We start from the raw sequence: 7,898 nt of genomic DNA on the forward strand, positions 1-7,898 counted from the left end.
CCAAGACATCATGACTCAGCACTCTCCCTGAGACCCACCACATGCAATGCAAGGAGACAGGTTACACCATCACCCATTTCATGCACACACCAGGATGCAGATGCACTCGGTGAAAAGAGGGCTGAGCTTTCTGCATTTGGAAAACTGCCTGAGATGGTGGGGGTGTGTGAAGATAGCCTAGACAGTGTAACTCAATTTAGTTAAAAAAAAAAAATGGCAGCTGGGCGCAGTGGCTCACGCCTGTAATCCCAGCACTTTGGGAGGCCGAGGCGGGCGGATCACGAGGTCAGGAGTTTGAGACCAGCCTGACCAACATGGTGAAACCCTGTCTCTACTAAAAATACAAAAATTAGCCAGGTGTGGTGGCGTGCACCTGTAAGCCCAGCTACTCATGAGACTGAGACAGGAGAATCGCTTGAACCCGGGAGGCAGACGTTGCAGTGAGTCAAAATCATGCCACTGCACTCCAGCCTGGGCAACAGAGTGAGATTCCGTCTCAAAAAAAAAAAATGACTTGAACTTAGTCTTGGTCCTCCGGACAGCAGATCCTGAGACAAAGGCTTGAGTGCAAAAATTTATTGGGATGTGTGATCCAGCAAGTAGGAGTAAAAGACAAGACGGATGAAGGACAGAGGATGGAAACCAATACAAGGATAAGTTATTAAGTTGGCCACAGCTCCTGGCGAATGGTTCCTGGCTGTTTCTGGGCTGCCTGAGGAGTTGCATGAAAGATGTTTCAGGGCTGTCCATCTGGGGGAAGAAAGGAAAACATTTATCCATTAGCACTTAGACTCCATTGGTCACTCCTGGGTTGGGCAAAATGCATGGGCCCCCGATGGCTTAGAGAAGCTCCAGGGCAGACTCTGGAAGCTCCAGCAGAGGTGTGAGGCAAAGGCATGAGGCAAGGCCCCAGCAGGAAGCTGCTCAGAACCTGCATCAGTAGCTGGAATGAGGGACAAGGGACACCCAAAGGCACTGAGGTCATACCCAAGAGGTGCCTGATGCACAGTCCAGATTTAAAATTGGTTGTTGCTTGAAAACCATCTTCTTAGAATCGGTTCATCTTTAGCAAATTGCTGATCCCTGAGTAATGACCCCTGTAAGAGTTAAGTAATGTCAGCAGGATACTTGTTTTAAGCACCATTCCATCCATGAACAGAGCCAGCATTTGCAAGTATGTTCTTTGCTTCCTGTGTCAAAATATGAAGCTTTCATGAATGCTCCAGAGATTATATCTGAAAACAGATTTACTCCAGACACCTAGTCTAGCACATGCGGCCCAACTTAATGTCCTATAGAGATAATAAAGAGTTGAAAGAATAGAACTGTTCATTTTATACATATATGTAAGAAACCATATCTCCACTCATTTTCAGAGCATCTTTGACTTTCCAGAAGCAACTTTCTTTTAAGCTGGGTGGTTTAAATACAGTTTGAAAATAATGTGAATTTTCACACTGTGTTCTCATATATGGCCCCTGAAAATTTTTCTTCTCTGAAAATACAGTATTGATTCTTTAATGGCCAAATTAAGCTACAACAAATAAGGTATGATTCTATTTTCCGTTTCATTGTAAACAGTCTCTATTGTTTAAAATAATATGGTCCTCTGGAGGCCAAGGCAGGAGGGTTGCTTGAGGCCAAGAGTTTAAACCCAGGCTGAGCAACATAGCTAGATACCCATCTCTACAAAGTGTTAAAAAAATTAGCCAAGCGTGGTGGTGTACACCTGTAGTCCCAGCTAATAAGGAGGCTGAGGAAGGAGTATCACTTGAGCCCAGGAGTTCAACCAGGAGTTCAAGGCTGCACTGAGCTATGATTGCACCACTGCACTCCAGCCTGGGCAACAGAGCCGGATCCTGTGTCCAAAAAAAAAAAAAAAAAAAAAAAATGCTTCTCTGGCTCATAAACCTAGTGCTGAGAAACTTGCCACTGGCTACTAAGCCAATCCTTGGAAAACTGATTGTAAACAAAGTGTTTTGGATCTTGCTACACAGCTGCTCAACTCTTCTATTTGAGAATGAAGTGTAATGAAATTACAACTTAAACTCATTGAGAGGAAGAGCTCAGTAATGCTGTTGAAGACTTGGAATCCTTCTAGCTGGAAAAGCAACAAATGGCCAAGGCGCAGAAGGCTTCACTCAAGCTCAAAGCAGCAAGCAGAGAAAACCTAGTCCCTCGGGCTATCAGCCACTGTGATCCCTCTCCATTAATACACCAGGCTTAATTAGTTAAATTAACCTATTAGAGGTTGGATATTTATTTTTTAATTAACCAATTATTAGCAATTTAAATAAAATTTATACCTACCATGAGAATTCTACATGCCTATAAGAGCTTTTAATGTATTAACAAGACTGTAAATTAGAAACTATTATCTCTATGTACAAATAAAGTACCTGGGCACAGAGATGCTAAGGAAGTCCTCCAAAGTCATACAGCTAAGTAGTGCCAGAGCTGGATTTAAACTCAGGTGACACTATAGAGTACCCCCAATGCCTCCTTAATCTACATCTTCAATGTTTTTTGTTTTTTGTTTTTTTTTGAGGTGGAATCTGGCTCTGTTGCCCAGGCTGGAGTGCAATGGTATAATCTTGGCTCACCACAGCCTCCACATCCTAGGTTAAAGTGATTCTCCTTCCTCAGTCTCCCAAGCAGCCGGGACGATAGACTCATGCCACCATGCCTGGCTAATTTTTGTATTTTTAGTAGAGATGGGGTTTCACCATGTTGGCCAGGCTGGTCTCGAACTCCTGACCTCAGCTGATCTGTCTGCCTCGGCCTCCCTCAATGCTCTGTTTGTCAAAAACAACAATTTGTCACATGGCATAACAAAGAAATCAAGGGGAAGGAGTAGACCTTCATTATGGCAAATTAATCTTGTGCAGATCCCTTGGTCCCAGCTCCTTCTATCTCTCACAGCCTAGGAGGAGTTGGGGGGAAATGGTGCTGCAAAGTTAACATTGAGCTTCATCGATATCCCCCAGCTGCAAATGTTACTAGATGCTTCTTCAACAAACTATCTGCCTGAGGACAGTGCACATGAGCGCATCATAGGCTCTGTAAAATCCTGTGGCAAAAAAACCTGTTTGCTCGAGGATCCCTTTTTGAGGAGCATCTACTTGACACTCATTTGGAAGAAGGCAGTTTCAAAATCACCCAGGTGCAGAATATCACCAAATAATAAATTTGAAACCACAGCCCCTTGGTACCAGGCAGTTCCCACTGGTACTCTGAGTGGAGCCGTCACAGCTTGTCCTGGCATCCCAAACAGAAAATGTATGTATGGATTTCTCACTAACTTAAGAGGAGTCTGACTATTCATTGGCTCAGCAAGTATTTATGGGGCATGAGGAGCCAGGCACAGTGCTGGGTGTGGCGTTTCCATCCATGAACAGAATGGCCAGTTTCTGCCTCACGAAACTTACAGTCCAGTGAGGAGGGTGAACTTTGCCCAGTTGTACATTTGATGAGTATTACAAAAGAGAAGATGAAAGAGCTACAGGATCCTGTAACTGGAGGACCTGATCTGGCCCAGGCATCAGGGAAGTGACATTTTACCTGAGGCCTGAGGAATAAGTGGGAGGGGAATGGGTTGGGGGTGGGCTACGCAGGGAGATCTATGTGGGCAAAGGGCCTTTCTCCTGGTAAGTTTCTACTCACCCAGCCTCCACCTGGACATCCTCCCTCTCTCCTTCCCCAGGAGCTGGGCTGAGAGCTGCCCTACTGCTATCCATGGCACTTGTCACCCAGAGCCCTGGTGAACTGCTTGCTTGTATGCAGCACCCCTCACCACATGAAGAGCATCTCAAGGGTTAGGAGTCTCGTTTCTTGTATCCCTGGTCCACCGCCTGATGTCCAGCACACATGGGACACCCATCAAAATGTTAGTGAAAGGAAAGGAGGAAGGGAGGGAGGGAGGAAAAGAGGGAACAAAGTAATTAACGAATCCCTAGCTGCAATGTCTTCTTTTCTGTCATAGAGAAAAAGAGCACAGTTAGAGTTCACAGGGACCGCGCCCCGCCACACATTAATTTATTCTCCAAACATTTGTGGAAGATGCTAGAGACACAGATGCAACGTATTTTCAAGGAGCTTATGATCTAGCGGTAGAAGCGCAACAGAAGTGCAATTCTTTCATCCTTTTGCCCACATAAAGCAGCCAAGGCACGACGAATTTTGATGTCAACTGCCCAGGCAGGACTTTGTCCCAGCCCAGGGACCCTCACGAGGCCAAGGGCAGAGATGAATCCCTGTCTCCACTGTAGTCGCAATATACTTTTCTGTCCATTCCCTTGATCTTCTCCTCAAGGGGCCGGGGGTGCCTGAAATCCATCTGCCCCGAGGAGAAGGGCCTCCCGGGCCAGCGCAGCTTGCTCCTCTGCAGACCCAGATGCATTTGTGCGTCCCAGGCGTGGCAGGCCCGGCGCCCACTCCGCCCTCCCGCCCCTCCCCCGCGCCACGTCACCCCGGTCACGTGAGTGACCAGGCTCCTCACCCCAACCCCCCTCCCTACTCCCGCCAGACTCAGCTGCTCTCCCCGGGAGATGGGGAGCCGGGGGCGGGCAGCCGCGTCTGTCCTGCCCCTCCTCGCCCCCTCCCCCGCAGCCTGAGGAGGGCGTTAAGCAAGGGGCTTCGGAGAAATTAGAACCAGTGTTCTAAATTAAGGGGAGCAGATGTCCCTGTTTTGCTCGCGAGGCCTGGGTGGCCTGCTGTTCAGACAGAAATCGTTGAGGCGCTGACCTTCCGGGGCTGCTGTCAATCTCCGCGTGCAGATGGCCAGCCCGGAGCCTCGCCGCTCCCCTGCATTGGAAATGCGGCAGCCGGGGGTGCCGGCAGCTTGAGAGAAAAGTCTGCGTGGAGCGGGGGTTGGGGTGGTGAGGGGAGGCCCGGGGAGACAGAGGGCAGGAGAAAAAGGCCGGCCCCGCTCACAATGGAGCCCCTGTGGCGGCCCCTCGGAGACAATGCCGTCCCCCGGGACCCGCGGTGGGTTGCGCCAGGCCAGTCCGCGCTCCAGCTGCCTCTTCAGAACAAGGCAGTGCAAATGTGCCCACTTGATTCTAAATCCTCTTAGGCGCTGTCCATGTGAACAAGGAAAGGGGTGGCCCTACGATCCTTTACAATCGGAGGCCTGGGGAGGCCTGGGAGCCCTGGAGCTCCGGAAAATGTCTGCACCACGCATGCAAATGGGTCATTCGCTTGGAGAGAGGCATCTGGCGACATCGGCAGAAAGGCTCTCTGCCCGGTAGACGGTGAACAAAACCCACAAAACCAGCCAGCCAGCAGCGTGCAGTAAACACCCCTCTCTGGCCTTTCAATGCCACCCGGAGTCCTGAAAAATTTTCAGGGTGTTTCCCCTGGAGAGACGTCCCATGAAATGTTCAGAAAAGCCAGCTGAGCTGTGCAAAGTCATTAGTCACCCAGGTATTTACACTGTTTTTCCTATTTCCTTTCTCTTTTGGCCTCTGTGGTCAGTGGTATAAAATTCCTAGGAACTCCCACCTAAACACCAGCTTCCTGTTTATTCTCGCAGTGGCTTTAATGTTTCGCTGTTAAAAGCAGTTGACCAAGATACTGAAACAATCAGTAGAGGTTCGCAGGTGGATGGAAAAAAGAAATTTAATTAAAAAATATATCTATTGGTCAGGTCAAAGGTCCAGGTTCATTTTTACTGCTTATGTCAGAATCGCAGAGGGGAAAAGGTAAAATTAAAATGTAACTTAATGCCTAAGATCTTGGTTCAGTTTCATTTGGCCCCTGTGTCTACATGAACCTATTAAATACGATACACTAAAGTATGAATGTTTTCATTTCTAGCAGTGGAAGGCCTTTTTTTTTCAATGTGGCATGACATTCTTTTGTTAGAGAAGGTTAAAGTTCATGCATTAGCACAATCTGTGTGCTCCTGCGTGTGCCTTACACCTTGCTATGCCTGTTCGGCCTTAAGTTCCTCCAGCAAAACCTTGCATTTACAGAGCCATCTGAATTGCAGCCTCCCTGGCCTGGAAAAGAACCCTCGAAGTCACCTCACTCAACCCTTTTCCAATACTGAATTCCCTGTATGGCCCCTAGGGAGTGCATAACTATTCTCTGATAGGATCCCTCTAGTGATGGGACCCTTTCTACCTTAGATTTTATAAATTTATTTTTTTAATTAATCAATTTATTTTTTAGAGACAAGGATCCACTCTCTCGCCGAGGCTGGAGTGCAGTAGTACCATCACAGCTCACTGCAGTCTCTAACTCCTGGGCTCAAGTGGATCCTCGCACCTCAGCCTCCTGAGTAGCTGGGACTACAGGCATGTGCCACCATACTTGGCTAATTTTTAAAATTTTTTGCAGAGATGGGTTCTTGCTATGTTGCCCAGGCTGTTTTTTTGTTTGTTTGTTTGTTTTGTTTTTTGGTTGTTTTTTGTGTGTGTGTGTGTGTTTTTTTTTTTTGAGAGGGAGTCTTGCTCTGTCACCCAGGCTGGAGTGCAGTGGTGAGATCTTGGCTCGCTGAAAGCACCGCTTCCCAGGTTCGAGCTATTCTCCTGCCTCAGCCTTTCAAGTAGCTGGGACTACAGGCGTGTGCCACCATGCCCGGCTAATTTTTGTATTTTTAGTAGAGACGGGATTTCACCACCTTGGCCAGGCTAGTCTTGAATTGATCCACCCGCTTAGGCCTCCCCAAGTGCTGAGATTACAGGCGTGAGCCACTGCGCCCAGCCCCAGGCTAGTTTTGAACTCCTGGCTTCCAGTTATTCTCCTGCCTCAGCCTCCCAAAGTGCTGGGATTACAGGTGGGAGCCACCATGCCTGGGTAACAATCTTATTTTTCATAAATGTCTTCTATCTATAAAACCAAAATATGTCTCCACTTACAGAGTCATGCAGAATAAATCTAATTTCTTTTGCACATGATATTACCCTACAAATGTTTTGGAGGTAGCTCTGCTGTCCCCAAAGCAATTTCTCTCATGGGTATGAGTCTCTCGCATCACCCTGAGTTATCTAGCGATGCTCTAGTTAGTGTAAATCCTTTAGAAACTAAAGACAGAAATTCAACTCATGCCGAAACTCAGCTTCTCAGGCAGCATCGGGGAACATGGGTTAAAACCAAAAGACAGATCTGTCGGACCATGTTTGAGTTACTCAGACAAAACTACATTTCAGTTTCTCATTTTAGTCGTTTTCTCCTCTAGGTCATTTATGCCACACTCACTTATGAAGCCTAGGAAAGAAGAAAAAAGACCTACTATGTGCTAGTTCATGTGCTTGCAATTTATCCTCACAGAGACCCTCTGAGTGGGTACTATGGTTATTCCCCTTTTATAGGCTCAAAGGTTAATTCATCCACTCAAGGCCACACAGCTAATAGGTAGGAGGGTTCATATGTCTGACCTGCGACTTACTCTTTGCATTATACAAAGCTGCTGCTGCAGATGTTTCCAGCTAAAACTTATATCCCAAATTTGTTTTTCAGCGTATCCTATGACATACAGTTTTTATTCAAGGCCGGCTTGTATATATCATATTTATACAGCGACAAGAACTTTTGAAATACAAGTTAAGAACTTTAAGGAGAAAAAAAAGTTCTTTTTGGAAGCAAATGAAACAGAAATTCCAAGTTAAAGCCAAAAGTCATCCTGAGCATGCTTTTATTCCAATGGCATTACTTAACAGCAAAGTGTTATATTACCCTTGAATTTCCTGCCTAAGCTAAGGGTAGGCCAGGCCCTTGATGCTGCTTAAATTGTTCCATGTATCCCAACTAGATCACAAGCAATGCCATCACACTTTACTTGTGCCTGATCTCCAACTTGTCAGTTAGTCAAGAAGGAGGAAAGAATCTGTTTCCCGTGCACACACTGTAATTTTTTTTCCAGTGTTGCTAAGCCCGCCAGAACAAAAGTAAAA

The 7,898-nt window shown here is 46.8% G+C and overlaps 1 long non-coding RNA gene across 1 annotated transcript; it reads right to left on the reverse strand.

The window, feature by feature from the left end:
• Positions 1 to 563: 563 nt before the first annotated feature.
• Positions 564 to 4,022, reverse strand: LOC129006913 (uncharacterized). The gene is made up of 3 exons (XR_008492113.2): positions 3,664 to 4,022; positions 988 to 1,097; positions 564 to 750 (listed from the first exon to the last, which is right to left on the reverse strand). It is a non-coding gene; the product is annotated as an uncharacterized LOC129006913 (long non-coding RNA).
• Positions 4,023 to 7,898: the final 3,876 nt, after the last annotated feature.

The sequence above is a fragment of the Pongo pygmaeus genome, chromosome 8 (genome assembly GCF_028885625.2).
Source record: "Pongo pygmaeus isolate AG05252 chromosome 8, NHGRI_mPonPyg2-v2.0_pri, whole genome shotgun sequence".
Taxonomy (NCBI): domain Eukaryota; kingdom Metazoa; phylum Chordata; class Mammalia; order Primates; family Hominidae; genus Pongo; species Pongo pygmaeus.